Source organism: Mus caroli, unplaced genomic scaffold (genome assembly GCF_978045245.1).
Source record: "Mus caroli unplaced genomic scaffold, Mus_caroli_1 scaffold_8, whole genome shotgun sequence".
Classification (NCBI taxonomy): Eukaryota; Metazoa; Chordata; class Mammalia; order Rodentia; family Muridae; genus Mus; species Mus caroli.
In genome coordinates, this window is record NW_028227263.1 from 89933185 (window position 1) to 89955015 (window position 21831).

General features: G+C 39.6%; 1 protein-coding gene across 2 annotated transcripts in view; it reads left to right on the forward strand.

Moving 5' to 3' along the window:
- The window catches only part of Gabrg3 (gamma-aminobutyric acid type A receptor subunit gamma3), a 657289-nt gene that overhangs the window by 133429 nt on the left and 502029 nt on the right, over positions 1–21831 (forward strand). The gene's annotated exons all lie outside the window — the stretch shown is intronic.

The following is a 21831-nucleotide window of genomic DNA, read 5'->3' on the forward strand; positions in this document are numbered from 1 at the left end:
GCTTTATCTCTCAGTAGTACCTTGTCAGGACAGAGGTGAAAGTGTCATGCATGCATCCAGTAGATGCTCACTCACTTTCTGTTTAGGAGTTCTGATTCTTTTGGGGACAGATTTGGGATTCTCTGGTGTAAGAATTGTGGATGTTGATGACAGGCCTGTAGGGGTGTAGCAGAAATGGTTTTAAGATGGGGTCTCTAGACAAAGCATGACTAAGCACCAGTGTTTACCTTGTAATCATCAAGAGGCCTGTGCACAGACTTCACTTATTTTCTGGAAAGAACCTGAGGCATAGATTACTCTTTATAATTATGTTTTATGTAGAAAATTAAGAGCTGTTCTGCTCCCAACCTTGATCACCAAAGCTTCTTTATTTGCAGTGGGTAGTGGCTACTCTAGAGGCTTAAAACTCATCAAACTGCTGAGTATAAATGATTTTGAGATCTTAGTGGTGGGAGTCACACTTCTGTTCATAGTCCCTGTGCTTATCTGCACAAGATCAAGCCAGTACAGACCGGGAGGAGCACTTGAGGGCCCCACCCCTATTGGAAGAGCTATTGGCAGTTGATAGTCTGGTGAGGGAGAGGTAGTTTTTCATGTCCCAGTGGATGACCCTGTGCCCATGTGTTCTAGGGCTGCACAAACTGGATTTTGGATTATTCATTTTTTCAAAGGAAGACATAAAGTTGGAAGGGAAGTTTAGAGAAATGGCTCAGATAAAAGAGCACTGACTGTTCTTCCAGAGGTCCTGAGTTCAATTCCTAGCAACCACATGGTGGCTCACAACCATTTGTAATGGAATCCGATGCACTCTTCTAGTGTGTGTCTGAAGACAGCTGCAGTGTACTCATATGATTAAAAAAATAAATAAATCTTTTAAAAAATAAATAAAGTTGGAAGGGAGATGGACTTGGAGCACTAGGGGCTTTGACAGAGATGAGAGTGGATGCATCTGTTTAATACATAGTGAATAAACGTATGGAACTGCCAATGAATAAAATGTATTATTGAAAATAAATAAAAATATAGAGCTCATTTCCTTCCAACTTATCAGTAAATTTGAAAGTCATCTAGAGACAGGTGTTAGTTCATGTCCATTGCTTTAGTGTTTAATGCAGACTTTCTAAATTAAAACTTCCTGTGAACCCCCTGCTAATGCTTTCAGGCAGTCCGTGCTAGCAGATTCCCAGTTCCAATTGGTTCTGACACAGAGCCTGGAACATCTGAAATGTACTAGCCACAGACGCCTCCCTGGGAAGGCCCTAAGTGAGTTGGTCTGAGCAGTTTAGGCAGGAAGAGAGAATGACTATACTTCAATGCTAAAGATGAAAAGGATGTTGTGCTTATCTGGTGAAGTACATAGTGTGAAGAGCCAATATTCACACAATTATGTTTGGAAAATATGCAAGTGGATGGACTAAAAGAAGAAGGACCCATTCTCCTTGGCCTAAGTCAAGAATGAGAGAGAAGGCAGAAAGATGGAGGAAGAGTGGCCTTCGCTTAGGTCTGGAACATTCTGATGATTTCATCTTCTCAACTTCTACCTTTTCTCTAGCCTCTAGCATTATTTTTCTTTTCAGTTTAATTGGACTTTCTTCTAGATTTTCTGCCTACCCTGCATCAGATGTATTTAACTGAAGCAATTCTCTATGGCAACTGGGAGACCGACTGAGAAGACAGGTGACATGTTTGGAGATGCTTTTGTTGTTGCAGCCCGAGAAAGGTGTGCTGCCAGCAAGGAGTGAGTGGAGTCATCCTTGCCTGTGAGCATCCTGCAGTGCACAGGACTGCTCCCTCTTCTTCCTCATCCAGGGATGGCAGTTCCAAGACCTTGAGAAATGCTAGACAACAGACACCATGACAGTAGCTCCAGCTTTTTTTTGTTTTGTCCCTTAAAAAGTCTACTTTGTAACAGTATTCTTTCTAACAGGCATGGAACAGATGGGAAGAAGGAAGCAAAGGTGAAAGGGACAGAAAATGGGAAAAAGAAAGGAAAAGATAGTGACAAATGCCTAGGTGACACACAGATAGGTTCAGGTTTCAGTCACTTGAAGTTGTCACAAATCATATTGTACAGAATTTTACAAATACTGAGAATATACAAAGAGAAATGCTGTTTTTGTTTTAAAATTGAATGCTGCTTGTATCTCAGATCCTAATTTTATAAACTCATTTTAAAAGGCATCTGCATAGGCAACAACAAACAGAAATAGTTCGTAAATAAATGACTTAGTAAAATTGTCAACAGTATTGTTTTAGAACAATTGGTGCTTAGGATATTAAATGAAAGGTGTCTCAGTGATAAGACAAGCCAGCATCTGCTCATTCACCAAAACTCGAAAGGCTGGCAAAACTCAAGTACCACAGACTTCCATATGGAAAATGAGAAAAAGAAGTTATGAAAACCCCCTATATACCAGACAGGATGCTGAATTTTCAGAGCTTTAGTTCCAGGAGTAACAGCCCCCTCCTGAAACAGCTCTTCCTCCTGTGGTCCATCCCTCCTGGAAGTTCCTGAGCACAGAAATAATGTCAGTGCCCAAGAAAAGAGAAAGTGGAGAAATAAGGCAGATTTCTTATGGAACCAGTCTTTGGCGCTAATACTGGCAAGTTAGTAGCCATCCCATCACATGTTGGCTTAAATGACAAAGGGCCATCACAACCCATCCATTTATGATAAAATAAGGAAGCCTCAACTTAAGGGAGAGGAGAAAATGCTCCAGAGTCAACATCAAGATGAATGAGATGTTCTAACAAAACACAGAGTGTCAGTGGGAAATATTTACCCAGCTGTGACTTAGAAAGTGAAGGCTGTCTGAGGGACCTAACTAGAAGTTTCATTTTCCATTTTTCTCCCATAGTGGCAGAGCCACGTTGACTCCAGTGAACTGTGACCAACCCCTGTATCATTTTTTCTCTGCTTGCCAGTTTGTACAATTTTTTACTCTTTTATCAAGACATTTGCAATGTATTGAAACCTGCTCTCATGGGCTCATTTTGCTAACTCACCTTGTTTCAGACTTTCTAAATCTAGTCGCAGGGGTGAGGGTTACAGAAAAGAGTTTTGGGGTGGATGCATTTCAGCTTATAATTGATTTGATAATGTCTTCAACAGCTACAAAGAAAGACAAATAATTCAAGCATGCAAGAGGCTAAATGCAAACATTGTAAATGTGAGGCCAGCCTTGAAAATAAGGGCAGGAGCTGTGGTTTGGAGGTAGAATGCTTGTTGTAACATGTTTAAAGCCGTGGGTTTGATCCTAGCAACACAGCAAAGCAAGAGCTACTTCTTGTACTGGCTTAGATGCAAACATTTTCAAAAAAAATTTGTAAATGAGATCTGAAAAGACATGAGTAATCTTATTACACTGGAAGCGGAGAGGATGCGAAGGTCAAAAACCAAGCAAACAGCCTTTTAATTGTATTTCAACTTAGTGCTTGCCTTAGTTTGATTTCTGTTGCTGTAATAAACACCCTGGTCAAAAGCAACTTGGGGAAGAAAGGTTTTTATGGCTTATAGGTTACAGTCCATCATGAAGTCCAATTGCCAAGGCAGTTTATAGAAGGGAGGTCAGGGCAGGATCCTGAAGGCAATAAGACACAGGCTGCTTGCTTATTAGTTTATTCCCCTTGGTTCACTTAGCTTCTTGCTTTGTTTTACAACCCTGGACTATCTGCTCAGGAATAACAATGGCCACAGTGGGTTGGGCTCTCTCACATCAATCATTATCAAGGCAATGTTCTACAGACTTGCTGTAGACCAATTTCTTGTGATTTCCTCTGTCTAGGTGACTCTAGCTTGTGTTGCGATGACAGAAAACTTATCAGCACAGTGTTCAATGTCCTAGACACTGTACAGGTCTGAACAAGACACAGCAGGTATGTTATTATTAGGGTTATTATTATAGGGTATGTTATTAGGAAGGGTCAAATTAACGTGCTCTAGTTTGTAGTAAACCTGAGTACGTTAAAATCACAGGACATCTACAAGATGCTCCTGAAATTTTCTGAATTCCTCCAGGTGTCTAGATAAAAGAACAACAGCATATAAATTCAGTCACATTTGTACATAACTAGAGGGAGCATATGGAGACCAAAATTAAAACTATTACAATATTTACAACTGCTGTAAAAGTGAAATAAACAAGGATAAACCTAACAAACACGTTTAGAATCTACATACAGAAAAAAACAAAATCTAGAAAAGCCTAAGAAAGCAACAGAAGTTGTATGTAGATGGACATATATCCACCTACAGACTGGACGACTGGGCAGAGTGGTGGCAGTGTAACCCACCTGCTTACCTGTGGGTTTAGCTTGATTCCTAACAAAATCCTGCCCATAGTTTCATAGTTAGAGACACAATATTATCAAACACTGTATGAATGATTTAGGACCTAGAATAGTGAAAATGACTTTTTATAGAGACAGAAGAGTAATTAGTCTAACAAGCTTCAAGGCATATTTTATAGCTATAATAATTAAGACTAGATGTCTCAATCAGAACAGAGAACTCCAGAAGTAAACCAACACACAATTATGTTAAGGTAGTTTTAAAGAAGTACAAAAGAGCCCCATTTATGGATGACAGTGCTAGAACAATTGGGCATCAATAGCAAAACAAAACAAAATTCTGGAATTTTAAATCTGTAGACTATAAAAGCAAACACACACACACACACATCTAAAATTAAAAATGTGAGAGCTACACGGTGTCTGACCTTTCTGTCTCTGTGCACCAGTTACTTTGCTGGTACTGTGATTAAAAACCCGTGACCAAGGCAATTTATAAAAGGGAAGGTTTGAGCTTATGGTTCCAGAGAGGTGGGAACTCTAATTGCAGGCACTTATGGCTGGAGGCTATAGACATGGTGCTGGAGCTTTAAGTTGAGGGCTGAAGGTTCATGTCTTGAACCTTAAGCTGGAAGTAGAAAGGGAGCTGGAAATGGTTAAAACTATTTGTTCCAATGACATATGTCTTTCAGCAAGGCAACACTTACTTTTATGCCTCTCCAAACTATGATACCAACTGGGGACCAAGAATCCAAATGCTAGAGCCTGTGTGCGCATTCTCATTCAAACCACCACATTGCATCCTGTATAGGAAGCTAAATTGTCATAGGATCTCTGGGCATAGACAAATTCCAAACTGTATCCCGATGGCCTGAGCTCTATGCTTTAGCCAGGGCCTAGAGCCGGTGCTATAAACTGTTTAGGAGATGAGCTCATAGACCATGGTGTTAGCCTGACTGGATTAAGAATTGCCTAGCAAGAGAGAGAAGTCAGTCTGAGTGCGTTTGTTTGCTTCAGACTGAGCAGGCCATGAGAACTGTGATATTTCATGGGATTTGCTCAGAAAAGTGTTCAGATTCCAGGGTGATGATGCTGAAGATGGTAGTAATAATACCACATGGCGACTGTCAGGTCAGTCAGTTGATGGTGCCTTCGTCTGATGGCTACTCTATAGTCACATGGCTATGGACACAGTTTTGAGCTGCATTCTCTGTTGTGAGCTTCAAGAAAGCAATAATGGCTGTGCACCAATTATAGGACTTCTACCATATTAACTGACCAGCTTATTTCTCCTAATGAAAGAGATCCACCTAACACATTATCATCTCACTAGAAGTAAGACCCATGGTTGCTAATATCTTATTTCTCAACAAAAATGTATAATGTCTGTGTGGATTTTTCTCCCCAGAGAATTCCCAAGGGTCCTGCCTATTTTGAATATTACTTAGGTCTCGAATATTGAGACTCTCTGAAGAATAATCAAAACTGCCACAGGAGGAAATGAAATCTAGTTCTGCTGACATTCCCTTTACTTCTTCTGGAGTATTGCCTTTCAGACCGCTGAAAACCTGGATTGTGCCAAGCACTGAGACAAACTCCTCAAACAGACTTTGTCATGCCCTTGTTCTTCCTACTCTGAATGAGTCTGGACATTTGTCAGACACTTGAGTGTCGCATGGTCTTGTTCCTGTACTAACTTAGTCAAGAATGCTGCCTCTGGGTCATTCAGAGACCTTACCTCGTCCTCAGTACCTCTTCCTCAGCATGATAGGTCTGAGAAGGCATTTTGCCTTACACCAAAACTCAGAATCTCTGGACTGAATTCCCATTGCTTCAGGTGCTAGCAAAGTCACACGCACTGGGTTTAATGCTGGAGCCTTAAGACCAAACACAGCTACTCAGTCATAAGCAAAAAGTCCTCGGACCATGGCCTCTGAGTACCCACAGCTGTACTTTCCAAGGGCAGCTAGCCCAGTGGTCCCTAATGGCACAGAAATGCCCTTGCAGCAAGGTAAATAGAAAGAGCAAAACCATTTATAAATACTGACGTGTGGGCAAGGACTATAAAGAATGAAGCAAGGACAATTGCATTCTATGCCCTGTGGGTCTTTCTTCTTTTGCTTTAAAAAAAAAATCACATACATTTTACACATCAATTGTAACAAGTACATAACAGTGTGGTTTATTAGAGACAATTATTTTCTTTTTACTAAAGACTGTTATTTTCTCTTTCCATTCCTGGTCTGTCCCAACCACCCGAAATAACCAATATCAATAGCATAGTACACAACTACCCACACTTTCTTTCTTGCTCTTCTAAATGTCTGAAAACACAGAATTGTGTGCCTGTTAAATGACTGCTTTAAAGAGGTCTTTGATACAACTGTTTCCCATGGTAAGGGCTTTCTTTAGAGGTGAAGGCAAAAATAAATAAGCACTTGTGTTAATGATGGAGGCGAACTTGGCTGGAACCCAGTGGGACTGCATTGCTTAGTATTTGAAATTATCCAGGTAATTTTATTGTACTGTCCACATTTACAGAGGACACAGAAAATGAAATGCCCCTTGCTTTCTGGTATTAAAGGAGAATAAAAGTCTCCTCCAGTGAAGTAGGAGATCACCTGAAACATAACCCTCGTTAGCTTGCTGAACACTCAACAGTGTGTCCTCTCTTAAAACAAGTATTTCAAAGGTGAGCAGGGAAGAGAGTACCTGCAATCCTAGCAGGGAAGGGGTTGATGCAGGAGGATCAGCAATCAAGGACATACAAAGATTTTATCTCAAATAAACAACAACAAAAAAGTTTACTTAAAGAAAAACAATTTTTTTCTGTATGGTAACACCTTTTTGTTTGTTTGTTTTTTGTTTTCCATATTTTATTTCTTCCCCCATCTTCTTGGTTGTTGCTAGTAGGTGTTATTGTTTTGTGGTTGTGTTGATGTCGTTTAATTGTTTGTTTGTTTCCAATGGAAATTACTAATGACTTAACTTAGAAGTTAAAAACAAGGTCAACTATTTCAAGTTGGCCAAGAGCTGATGCCACCTACATCTATAGGCTCTGTACAATCATAAGTATCTTTAACAGCAATAGCCAAATTATTTAAGTAACTACAAAGTAAAACAGAACTACTATATGACCCAGCTATCCACCTAGAAGAAATGAAACTACAGCCTCGTAAAGAAGTCTATACCTCACTCATTGCAGTAACGTTCATATTAGCCAAGATACAGAAATAAACCATTTATCTGCCAGTGGTGAGTGGGTGAAGAAAATGCACTCTGTACATTCAGTAGAATATTATTTAGTGTTAAAAGGAGATAAAATATTAATCCTACTGGTCAAGAGTAAGACCACTACTGTAAGTATGTGCCAAATTTGTAGCATGCTTTAATTATATACTGGCCAGGGAGATGGACTCTGGCCAGGTCCATTCCTGGGTTCCCCGGGGAAATGACCTGGAGTCACATTTAAGAGGGGCTTTAAAAAGTATAGGTGGCTGCTTTATTTCTCATCAGATCAAATCAGGAATAAGCATATATCCCTATGTATGTCCTGTCTGTATCTAACTGGGCCAGTGAACATCCTGACATCTTTCCTGCCCATGTACCTCCTGTCCATATCTGATCAAGTGCATTAGGTGCAGATGGGTACCTCCTGTCCATATCTGATCAAGTGCATTAGGTGCAGATGGGTCAATGAAAGGTGGCTTAGTATGTCTGTCCAGGAACTCATGCTACAGTTGATCTTTTTTCTCCTTTATTTTTTCTTTTCTTCCCCCTTTCAAGAACTAAATGATGCCCCAGTGCTCCAGGCACATCCAGCATTTGTCCTTGCTCTTTCTGAAAATTGACTTTTTCTAGGAAATCTTGGCTCCTTTCATTGAAGAATGGTATCAGTAAACAGGATCTTGAATGGGATCTTTTAATTGCTATCAAATTATGGCTCCTGTTAAACCTTCTCAGTTGAAAGAAGAAAATTGCTCTCTCTCTCTCTCTCTCTCCCTCTCCCTCTCTCTCTCTCTCTCTCTCCCCCATCCATGATTTCTTCCTCCATAGATATAGATATAGATATAGATATAGATATAGATATAGATATAGATGATATAGATATAGGATATATATATATATATATATATATATATATATATATATATATATATATATATATATATCCCATGTGCCTTGAAACCTGGCTCTGTGCTTTCAGAGTTGGAAATTTGGTGTTCTGTATATGTAGGTTGTGATTAGGCCATGTGCTGGTTCTAAGAGAATGCCCCCTGTGGATTCTATGTTTGAATATCTGCTCTCCAGTGTTTGGGAAGCATTGGGAAATATGGCCTTGATACTGTGTGTGCATTGAGGAGGTTTGTCACTGGGAAAGATTTTGAGGTTTCAAAAGGCTCCCACTCTTCCCAGTGTGCTCTCTGCAGATCAAGAGCTGAGCTTTCGGGTTTCTGGTCATCATGCATTTACTCACCATCATGGACTCCAGCCCTCTGAAACCATGTTTTATCTCCATCACAGGAAAGTAACTAAGACTGTTCATATGCAATGCAGCATAGTTATATTTTCCTTTTTTCTACCTTAAAATTGTCTATCTTTTTGGCCTGTTGCTCTCATAGCCTTTCCCAGTAAGATGCTGCAGAGTGGTGAGGAGCTATGTCCTCTGTTCCAGTCTCAGGCAAAAAATGTTTCATGCTCATAATAATAAGATGTTGGGTGTAGACGTTCCCCATTTTCTTTTCCCTCTTGTGACAATTATCTCCTCTATTCCTATAATCTAATTTAAAAAAAAATCTAGAACCAATGTTTGACATTGCCAAATGTCTTTTTTGAACCAGACTACTATAATTGTATGGCTTTTCTATTTAGTCTATTACTATGCTGATTCACGTGGATTTCTTGATGAGTGTCACACTAGCCTCACAATTGGGAATGAGTCCTACTTGGTTGTGATGACACATATGTATTCTTGGATTCAATGGCTTAGAATCTTCAATGAATTTGACACTTATCCTTGTGAAAATGTGGATGTCTAAATTACTGTGTAGTGACTTTATTATTGCTGGCCAAGAAAAGTAATTTAAGGAAGGAAGACTTATTCTGGATCACAGTTCAAGGGCACATTCCAGCATGGTGGCAAGGTTCGTTTGGTAGGAGCATGAAGTTCCCTTGCACCAGCAGGCAGGAAGCTGAGACAGTCGAATGAATGATCATTTTCTAGTTTCTTTTTTTTTTTTTTTCTTTTCATTCCATCTGGGACCACGGCCTATGGCATGGATCCTCCAACATTCAAGATTACCCATCCTGCCTGCATGTTATTGCTTCTCTGTATTCCTGATCTGTCAGTTGGTGCTAGGCCACAAGAGTACTGTGCTCAGCTGTAGCAAATGGTGGCTCTAGCCCCCATTCCATGCCTGTCAGTTTTTCCTTCATGTATTTGACATTTGATATTTACTATGATCATCTCTCCTTAGAGAATTGGTACCTTTTTCACAACACAGCAACTTTATTTATTCATAATAAAATTATTTGCTCTCAGGTCTTATTTTTAGAATTTAATATCACTGTTCTAGCCTTTCATTTTCTAACTTTTCATGAATAAAATTATTATGCCTTACATTATTGTTGGCAGGGGAAATGCTCATAATAAGATAAGCAAAAGGGTGGCGGGGGAATTAGGGGATTCCTTGGCTTCCCTCCCTGCCAGGTTTCTCCACTGAGTAAGAGTAATTGCCATTGCTTCTAGCTATAAGATACAATTTGCAAAACACATGAAACTCAAGAACAAAGACCAAAGTGTGGACACTTTGCCCCTCATTAGAACTGGGAACAAAACACCCATGGAAGGAATTACAGAGACAAAGTTTGCAGCTGAGATGAAAGGATGGACCATCTAGAGGCTGCCATACCCGGGGATCCATCCCATAATCAGCCTCCAAACGCTAACACCATTGCATACACTAGCAAGATTTTGCTGAAAGCACCCTGATATAGCTATCTCTTGTGAGGCTATTCTTGGGCCTAGCAAACACAGAAGTGGATGCTTACAGTCAGCTATTGGATGGAACACAGGGCCCCCAATGGACGAGCTAGAGAAAGTACCCAAGGAGCTAAAGGGATCGGCAACCCTATAGGTGGAACAATATTAACTAACCAGTACCACCCCCCCTCCCCCCCGGAGCTCATGTCTCTAGCTGCATATGTAGCAGAAGATGTCCTAGTCGGCCATCAGTGGAAAGAGAGGCCCATTGGTCGTGCAAACTTTTATATGCCCCAGTACAGGGGAATGCCAGGGCCAAGAAGTGGGAGTGGGTGGGTATCGGAGTTGGTGGGGAGAGAGTATGGGGGTCTTCAAATGCAAATGAAGAAAATACCTAATTAAAAAATATTCTTTTCATGTGTATAAAATATTCTGTGGCTACACACACCCAAATTTACTATTTATTTGTTGTCTGATTTCTAGTTTGCACTAGATTAAAGTTAGAGAAGATCTTACTGAAAAGTTTCCAAGACTTAGATTCCAGAAAACCTGAACAGGAAGTGCCAAGTTCCCTTGCCATTCAATCCTTGTTTCTCATATACCACTTCCCAGAGAATATTTGTTTCTTCTAGTCTCTTTTCAATAACTAGTTGCTACTGTGCTGATCCATTCATTAGCACAGGACCTCAAACACATGGGCGGGGCCCACTCTTTGTTGTCATCCTGTGTGTCTTGAAGACTGTAATGACATGTATCTATTCTTGTCATCTATAGTCTCATTTAGCTTCTCCAAATCCTCTCTCTCTCTCTCTCTCTCTCTCTCTCTCTCTCTCTCTCTCTCTCTCTCTCACACACACACACACACACACACACACACACACACACACACACATTAATTCCTCCCCTCAAACTCTTGGCAGCCACTGATCAATTTCTATTTAAATAACCATGCTTACAAAGCCACAGTTTATTTCTTGAAAAAAAAAGTCATATAACAGTTAAAATTAAAGAAAACCCAGTATCATCTAAGGATATCTACAAAACCAGAAAACCCAGGTGCAGTTCTAGTTGGCCATATTGACTTGAGCTGACAGGTCAGGCAGGAGCCACCACTGGGTACTTATGCTAGATCCAAGGAGAGTTGGAAGGGAATTTTTATGCTTTTCTAACAACATGGGCTTTGTCCTGGTATATATCTAACCTCAATATGTGGGTATAGTTCATCAACCTCCCCATTATCAGTGAATAATGATAAAAAGTTTACCATTCCCCCCTCCCCCACACCTTATAGAACTCTATATTACACACTGTTCATTTGAGTGTTATCTTCCTCCCTGTAGCATCAGTACTATAAAACTTGTGCCTCTTATTCTAGGTCATGGATTCCAGGTTACCTGAAGCCTATTTGAATTTATTTTTTTAACCACACCTTGATTCTGATATTATTCAAGTGTACCTCCCAAAAGGATAAACCCAAGTGTGGTGGTATACACCATAGGTCTCAGCTACTTGAGATTCTAAGAGGGGAGAATTATTTGAAATCAGTAATTTGAGACCATCTTGGGCAATATAACACTATCTTCTTACAAAACATACAAAAACCAACCAACCAACCAAAGAACAACAACAAAACCCCAAAACAATCAACATGTTCTATTTTTTAAGTGTTGCATGAAGTATTTTATGTATTTACAAACAGAGAAATATTTCCAAAGTTCCTAGTTTTCAAATGGAAAGTGATGTGCTAGGTCTTGGGAATATGATATGCCATTGATTTGTCAACACATCACCGAAGTTCGATTGTGCTTAGTGGTAGAAAGAGAGTTTATGCAACACATATTGCTGTAAGTGACAAGATACCATAGCTGGTCTATATAATCTCCAAATACAATCAACATAAATAATATGGTGGGAAGTCTGTGGGAAGAGAATTACTTAGAGGAACTATGAAGGATAATAGGACAAGCTCACTGGACAGACCTCAATGAAGACAAGCCAAAGTGACCAGATATTGAGTTGAGATGATAAGGAGGGATTTGGTTATATATACAAAAAAGAAAAAAGAAAAAAAAAAAACCAGGTAGGCTTTGATCAATGTCACTTGGCCAAGAATTGTTACTTAACCTTGGCCCTTCATAGATGTGCCTTCCAATGGGGCTTTCGTGGAGTGAGGAGTTTGGAAAACTGGGAGTAGACAGGTTTCCCCACCCTCTCCCTACCTATTCAATACAGTAAGTACTTGAAGTCCTAGCCAGAGCAATCAGACAACAAAAGGAGGTCAAAGGGTTACAAATTGGAAAGGTAGAAGTCAAAATATCATTATTTTCACATAATATGATAGTATACTTAAGTGATCTCAAAAATTCCCCCAGAAAACTTCTAAACCTGATAAACAACTTCAGCAAAGCAACTGGATATAAAATTAACTCCAGCAAATCACTAGCCTTCCTCTACTCAAAGGATAAACAGACTGAGAAAGAAAGTAGGAAAATGACACCCCTCACAATAGTCATACATAATATAAAATACCTTGGTGTGACCCTAACCAAGCAAGTGAAAGATCTTTATGACAAGAACTTCAAGTCTCTGAAGAAAGATATCAAAGAAGATCTCAGAAGATGGAAAGATCTCCCATGCTCATGGATTGGCAGGATTAATATAGTATAAATGACCATCATGTCAAAAGCAATCTACAGATTCAATACAATCCCCATCAAAATTCCAACTCAATAATTCATAGAGTTAGGAAGAGCAATTTACAAATTCATTTGGAATAATAAAAACCCAGGATAGAGAAAAATATTCTCAATAAGAAAAGAACTTCTGGGGGGGATCATAATTTCAGACCTTAAGGTGTATTACAGAGCAATAGTGCTAAAAAACTGTATGGTATTGGTATAGAGACAGGCAGGTAGATCACTGAAATAGAACTGAAGACCCAGAAATGAACTCACACACTGATGGTCACTTGATCTTTGACAAAGGATCTACAACAGTCCAGTGGAAAAAAATCCATTTTCAACAAATGGTACTGATTTTTCCTGTCAGTCAGCATGTAGAAGAATGCACATCAATCCATTTTATCTTCTTGTACAAAGCTCAAGTCCAAGTGGATCAAGGACCTCCACATAAAACCAGATACACTGAAAATTATAGAGGAGAAATTGGAGAAGAGCTTCAAATGAACACATAGGCACATGGGGGAAATTCCAGAACAGAACACTAATACCTTATGCTCTAAGATCAACAATAGACAATTGAGACCTCATAAAGTTGCAAAGCTTCTATAAGGCAAAGGACACTGTCAATAGGACAAAAAAGCAACCATTGGTAAAGATTGGGAAAAGATCTTTACCAATCCTACATCTGACAGAGGGCTAATATCCAATATATACAAAGAACTCAAGAAGTTAGATTCCAGAGAACCAAATAACCCTATTAAAAAATAGGGTACAGAGCTAAACAAGGAATTTTTAACTGAGGAATATCAAATGGTCAAAATGACCTAAAGAAATGCTTAACATCCTTAGTCTTCAGGAAATGTAAATCAAAACAACCCTGAGATTCCTCCTCACACCAGTCAGAATGGCTACAATCAAAAACTCAGGTGACAGCAGATGCTGGTGAGGATATGGAGAAAAAGAACATTCCACCATTGTTGGTGGGATTGCAAGCTGGTACAACTACTCTAGAAATCAGTCTGGACATAGAAAATTGGACATAGTGTTACCTGAGGACCCAACAATATCACTCTTGGGCATATTCCCAAAATATGGTCCAACATATAACATGAACATATGCTCCACTATGTTCATAGCTGCCTTATTTATAATAGCCAGAAACTAGAAAGAACCCAGATGTCCTTCAATAGAGGAATGGATACAGAAAATGTGGTATATTTACACAATGGAGTACTATTCAGCTATTAAACACGATGAATTCATGAAATTCTTAGGCAAATAGATGGAATTAAAAAATATCATGCTGAGTGAAGTAACCCAATCACAAAAGAACATATATGGTATGGACTCACTGATAAGTGGATATTAGCCCAAAAGCTCAGAATACCCAATATACAATTCACAGACCACATGAAGCTCAAGAAGAAGGAAGAGCAAAGGGTGGATACTTCGGTGCTTCTTAGAAGGGGGAAGAAAATACTCACAGAAGGAAATACAGAGACAAAGTGTGGAACAGAGACTGAAGGATAGGTCATCCAGAGACTGCCCCACCTCAGTATATGGGATATCCATCCCATATACAGTTACCAAACCCAGACACTAGTACAGATGCCAAGAAGTGCTTACTGACAGGTACCTGATATAGCTATGTCCTGAGAGGCTCTGCCAGAGCCTGACAAACACAAAAGTGGATTCACTCAGCCAACCATTGAACTGAGCATGGGTCCCCAATGGAGAAGTTAGAGAAAGGACTGTAGGAGCTGAAGGGGTTTGAAACCCATCGGAAGAACAACAATATCAACCAACCAGTACCCCCAAAGCCCCCAGGGACTAAATCACCATGGAAGGGCCCATGGTTCCAGCCACATATGTAGCAGAGGGTGGCCTTGTTGGACATTAATGGGAGGAGAGGCCCTTGGTCCAGTGAAGGCTTGACACTCCAGTATATGGGAATGCCAGGGCAGGGAGGCAGGAGTGAGTGGGTGGGATGGGGCAGGGAGGGTGGGATAGGGGGTTTCTGGAGGGGAACTAGGTAAAGGGGATGGCATTTGAAATGTAAATAAATAAAATATCTAAGAAAAAAAACAGAAAAAAAGAAAAGTTATGGTCAAATAGGGATTCAAGAGAAGATGGCTTTCTGGATGAAGCGCTTTCCATGAAGGTCTGTTTAGATCCAACATAGGTCAGTGAAAAGGACAAATATATATTGTAATCAAGGCTCTACTGATCGATCAATCAGGGCTATAGAACAGACTAAAGAGCTGAACTGCTACCATGAGCCAGAATGTTACAGTGCTTTTAAGCTTGAAAACCATAAATCTGTGCTAAGTTACAGTTAAATTTTTTCTACAATCAGTGTTCAGGGATAGGGACTTCCATATGTGGTTGATGTATGTCAAAGGATACAGAATGTGGGTTTTACAGTTCAACCAATGACATCCATTTGTTCTTTTAGGATTAAGGACAGACACTATGTTTTGAGAAACAAAAGATGAATAACAGTAGCTGTAGTTAGAAATAGTCATTATGCTTTGGGGACCAAAAGATGAATAATGGAAGCTTTGGTTAGGAAGAGTCAATATGATTTTTGAAAACAAACAAACAAAAAAGAATAACTGAAGCTGGACAGCTGTTAGGACATTCCCAGCTCCCTTGAACTTAGTTTTACTCTATGATTAAAATGGAGTGTATAAACAAAATTGTAGTACAAGTGTCTTTTGCTTGCTCCCAAGTTTCTCAGGTCCAACAATGACCTGAGTTCAAAACACACATAACAACAGGACACCCACACCTACCGCCTGTGATCTTAGAACGTAATCAGCAGAGACTCCATCTGTGGAGCAAACTGGTTAGTTGAATTGATAGAATTGAAGAACTTGGAGTTCAAGTGAGAGACCCTGCTTCAATACATAGCGTGGAGACTGACCAGAGAATAAAGTTTCATTGTTAATGTAAAAAGCACATCTTTCACATTAAATGAAATAAGAGATACTTTATTCTGGAATCAATGTCGAGTGACCTTGGTGCAGAAATACAGATTTAGGTTACCCCAAATTGTATGTTTCAATGTGGAAGCAGTCCCATGTTTTATACATTTCCAGAAATAGAAAATCATAAATCAAGGCAAGTTGAAAATACATTAGTGGGAACATTAGAGAGGTGCTACAGCAATGTAGAGTAAGCTTTTCTGTTAGGCTCAGTTGTTCTTCACTTTTGGCTGGGTGGAAGCCTGTGGTTCTGTTAAGCCAATAGATTCCAAGATGTTTGAATCAATTAGTCATAGCTTGTTAGTTCTAATACAGATGTGGCCAAGGAGTGATTATTTACTGGGTTAACGCTCGCCAGAGATAATTAACCTCTGTACCTGTAACATTCCAACCTCTCACCCTTACTTCAGTTTTAATCAGCCAACCAGTCTTTGCAGACACAGCTTCATTCTAGGAACTCTAATTCTCATCATAACCATGGTCCTCTACCTGTAAGTATGCATACTCTCCTCCTATGTGCCCATGTACCTACAAGCACATATACTTGTACATGCAAATCATGCCAACTACGTCCTAGACAATTGTCACTGTCACTATCATTATACCTTCTCCCTTTTCCCCTTACAGCTGACAAATTGCCTGTGCAATTTGAGTCTTAATTAGTTTTAAAATCCATGCATGAGATCTGCTGTACTTTGTTCTCTCTGCGTGTTTTAATAAAAAATGGCAGGGAAAAAAATCTGTTTACTAATTTAACTGAAGGCAAATACCATGAGTAAGGAAGCTAGTACAGTACCATGACCACTGCTTCTCCTCTGGTAAAAGAGGAAGACAAACTGCTTCCCTAGTGCTTATACGTGGAGCTCTTTTTAATCACCATTGCTTATATGTCGAGCTCTTTCTAAACACAAATTTGTTTGTTTTGACTGTGCATCTTTTTAAATTTCATGTTGAAATGCATTCATCATGGAAACAGTGTTCAGAGATAAGGCTTTGGAGAGGCATGTTCATGGGAGCCCCTTCCAAGAGAGAAGATAAGACAGAGGTTGAAATACCATCCTGGTACAGAGAACATCCTCTGCAAACATCAGTCTTTAGCCTTGACCTTGACCTTCCAGAATTTAGATCTGTGGAAAAATGCATTTTACTATTTATACATTTCCAAATCTTGTGTACTTTGATATAGAGGCACAAGGGGTATATTACACTACTTCATCATCATAACACCACAAAGAGTCAAAGGCTTCTGATACTGGGACTTTTAGATAACCAAGTCAGGTAAAGGGAAGTTCAGAACAGGGCTCAATGCAACTAAGGGAAGGAGATCCTTTTTAACCTACACAGTTTGACTTTAGGCCACACGGTGTTTTATTTCTTATCCTCAACTGCCTCTGTTTAAAAATCTCACTTATGAAGGTTGGAATATGCCTTCCATTGTAGAGTGTTTTCCTAGCTTATAGAAAGCCCTGGGATCTATTATGAGCACCCCATAAACCAGGCATCTGTAGTCACAGCATGAAGATCAGAAGAAGTTCCAGGCCATTTGTGACTACATAGTCATTAGAAGCCTGTCTGGAATAACTGAGACCCTAACTCCAGCAAGATTTTGCTGAAAGGACCCAGATATAGCTGTGTCTTGTGAGACTATGCCGGGGCCTAGCAAACACAGAAGTGGATGCTCACAGTCAGCTAGTGGATGGATCACAGGGCTCCCAATGGAGGAGCTAGAGAAAGTACCCAAGGAGCAAAAGGGATCTGCAACCCTATAGGTGGAACAACATTATGAACTAACCAGGACCCCGGAGCTCTTGACTCTAGCTGCATATGTATCAAAACATGGCCTAGTAGGCCATCACTGAAAAGAGAGGCCCATTGGACAGGCAAACTTTATATGCCCCAGTACAGGGGAACGCCAGGGCCAAAAAAATGGGAATGGGTGGGTATGGAAGTGCGGGGGAGGGTATGGGGGACTTTTGGGATAGCATTGGAAATGTAATTGAGGAAAATACGTAATAAAAAAATATTTTAAAAAACGAACAAACAAACAAAAAAACAAACTAAAAAGCAGATCCAATCCATTTCCATGAAAAGTTCCATCCAAATCAGAGCACTGCTTTTTCACAGGACATCTTTCCACGAGTCAGATTGGTACTCTTTTTCTTAGCTACAAATAGCATCATATAGTACCATGCCTAGAGAAGTGGGCTTTCTCTTAATGTGCCGAGGGGGCCACACTATCCCTGCTTCTCTCCAGGATGATCTTACACTATACTGGGCCAGGCCTGGGTCATGGATGCCACAGAGGGGGAAACACTGATCTTATGAGTTACTGAAATAATTCAAGTTGATTTCACATGAGCTACCTATATGACATCAGAACATTATTTGAAAACTTCTAGGGAAAGGTGGGTATTCTTAAAAACCACCCTGTGTCTATTTGAGGGTTAGTAAGATCATTAGAAAGTTTTAATCAACCCATTCATTCTGTGTGACCTAGTCAGCAAAGAGATGTGTCTAGACTTGGCCATCCCCCTTCTGGACCTCCCAAGGATGTCTGCTGAGTCAAAGGTCTCCCAGAGCAGCGTGTAACTACTGCACACTTGTCTTAGAACAGCATCACCAAGAGGGATACTTCCTTACTCAACCCAGCTTCACTTAACATTTCCAGAAGTTCTTTGGACAATGGATTTTTCTACTCTCCTCCGACCCCTGCTTTATGGATTATGTTAGAAACTAATCTATAGAGAAGGGAAATCAGTGGCTTTTAGAAATTTTATTTATTAGAATATTTAACAATTATCACCAGAAATAAGAACTTCCACGAGGTATTTAAGCTTTCTCTTATTTAAAAGCACCAAGGTGCTGTGAAGTCATGATACATACCTTTAATTCCAACACTCAGGAGGCAGAGGCATACAGATCTCTGTGAGTTAGAGGCACCCTGGTCTACAGAGCTAGTTTCAGAATGGCCAGGCTACACAGAGAGACCCTGTCTCAAAAAAAGACAAAAAAATAAAAATTAAAAAATTAAAAAAGAAGAGCACCCCCCCAATAAACAGAAAAACAACAACAAAAAAAAACAAAACAAAAACCAAGAAACAAAACTTCAAGAGTTGAGTGACAATCACAGTAACTTTGAGTCTGTAAGAACTGACCCAAAACTTAGGGTTCTCCCAAGTTTCACAGTCTCACACCCAAAAACAAAAGGAAAAGAACCTAACCAACCAACAAACAAAACTTCAAGGGTCGAGTGTCAATCACAGTATCTTTGGGTCTGTAAGAACTGACCTAAGAACATAGGGTTCTCCCAAGTCTTATGTCTCTTTCTATTACTTCACTAAAGACAAACCCACCCTGATTCCCTTCAAAGCCTTGTCATCTCAATTATTCTGTATCTTACAAAATTCACATTAAAGAGTGTTTTAAAATCCCTTACAGTTAAAAAACAGTCTCAGTCTTATAACTTTTTAATTAATTGAAAAATACCTAGTATTGGTTTGTTTGTTTATTGGGAACAGGGTCTTGCTATTAGGTCCTGGAAGCCCCTAGAACTGTCTATGTAGATTAACCTGACCTCCAACTTGTATCATTGCTGTTGAATCAGACACCCGAGAATGGGGATTATGGGTGTCCAAGCTCTTTTCTTAATTTAAATTTTGAAGCAATGTCAGTGAGTTTTCCAGGCTAGCGTTGAACATATGATCATATTACCTCAGCATGTGGAGTAGTGAATTACAGCCCTGTACCGTCAGATCTAGTATCAGTGCTACAGGGGAAGAGGCACAGATCTACTTGTCACTTTCATCAGCCAGAGGGATTCTTATAATAATTTAGGAACCTCAACTCAGGCCAAATGGGATTGGCGAGTCTGACACAGAAAATAATTTCAGAACTAATCAGAATGAAGTTGGAGGTTTTATTAAGGATATTATAACACAGACTTTAAGTATCAGAATTAGGTGAAAGACACTTGAGGAAAGAAAGACACACGAAAGTTCCTCAAGGTAAAATCAAAATTAATTGTCTTAGCATAAGCAATTCATCCCATTTCGGTGGCTGTCGAACCTCTCAAAGGCTTGCTAAGGTGCCTTTTCCCTATTCCCTTTCTCTCTTGAGAAGTGTGACTAGAAAGTAGCTCTAGAGATGCCTCGGATGCAACTATTAACTGATAAAATAATACTGAGGGGCACTTGGCTTGCACAAGATGTTCAGCACACATCCTCCTCCTGTAAATAAAATTTCTGATGAAATTCATGGAAATAATGCTGCTTGATTTGATAGAGAACAAGTGTTGCAGGTGGTCTTCTATTTGGCTTCTGTACTAAATGCCCCAGAATATGATGTCTTGGCACTGGAGGAAGTAGCAGAAATAGGAAGGTCCCTCATTCACTTCCATTTGTCTGTCTGTCTATCTGTCTGTCTGTCTGTCTGTCTGTCTGTCTTCTTTTCTTATTTGCTACAGAACTATTTGTTTATTTGTTTATTTGTTTACTTTTAAATATTTTTAATTCAGGATTTTATAGGTGAGTACTCTACATTTTATCCTATTTCCCTCCTCCCTCTATCTCTTCACTTCTCCCAACTCCTGAATTTGTAGCCTCTTTTATATTTATTTCTGATATCAATTTATATATTTATGAATACATTTATAATACACACAGACATATATATATATATGCATATATGTGCATATATGTATCCTACTGAGTGCAGTTAATGTTGCCTTTATTTGCATGTTTAGGGCTGATCCCTTACAATTAAAGTCCCATCCTTGCATAAGAAAAGAAAGAAAGAAAAATCTGATTTTTCCTCCCTTATAATCTGTGTACTGCCTGTAGAGGTGGGACCTTGTACAAATTTCCTCCATCTATTTTAGTATGTCAGTTGGTGACAAATTTTCTGGCCTTAATTAATGATCTTATGATCCTCATTCCATAGGAGTGCTTTTCATACCTGGAATGAAGACACCGAGGTACCAGTCAGCCTGTGTATGCACAGGGCTTGCTGTGTTCCCTCTTCTCTGTTATCTCTTGTTCAGTTGCACTATGAATAGTTGTCCGAGTCTCTCAACCTAAGCATAAAAGCACCTACATTTAGGGGGGCTTTTTTCTGATACCACTATACGCAATATTCTACACAATACATTTGTATGATTTTGTCTTCTAATTCACCTTGCCTGTCAAGGATCCCCACAGTTATCCTCGCAATGGGCAAGGAAAATGGTAATGCTTTAACCCCTACATGTCTATGGTAAGATGTCTTTTAATGTGGTTTGCTCATTTTACACAACATATTGTCTGTATCTATTGTATGAGAAGTGAAAGTGAGCAATCATTTAAATACATAAGAAATAGTGAAATGAGAGAAAGGAGATTTATTAAGTGTGCTTATATATAAGAGAGGAACAAAAGGAACAAGGAGGTTCAGTAACCTCCCCAAACTTGGCCTCCCAAGTATACTGGACACCTTGACATGAGGTTTAGGTTTAAATGGAGGACAAGATGTATAGATAAGCTGTCCTGGCCATGGTGTCTTCCTCCCCATCAGCATTCCTTCCCTTCAAGGTGGTCTGACAGGTTTTCAGAACTGTATGAAAGAGACAAACTCCTCCTCTGGCCTTCAGCCTTTTCTTTCTCCCAGCATGAGATTCCTGGGGAAATTCCAGTTCTTGGGTGTGATTTTTTTTCCATAGTCTGACAACCAAAGGTAGAGCCAGAAGTATCTCCTTATAATATCTTCCTTGTTAGAGTCTGGGCTCAGTATAGATGGGCTCCATGCTTAGGGTCTAGTGAGGCTCAACAAAGGAGGTAGGCTGTATTCTCACCCTAGAACGATGATGGTTCCTAGATTACTCTGTTGATAGAATTAATATCTGTGGACTTTTAGAACT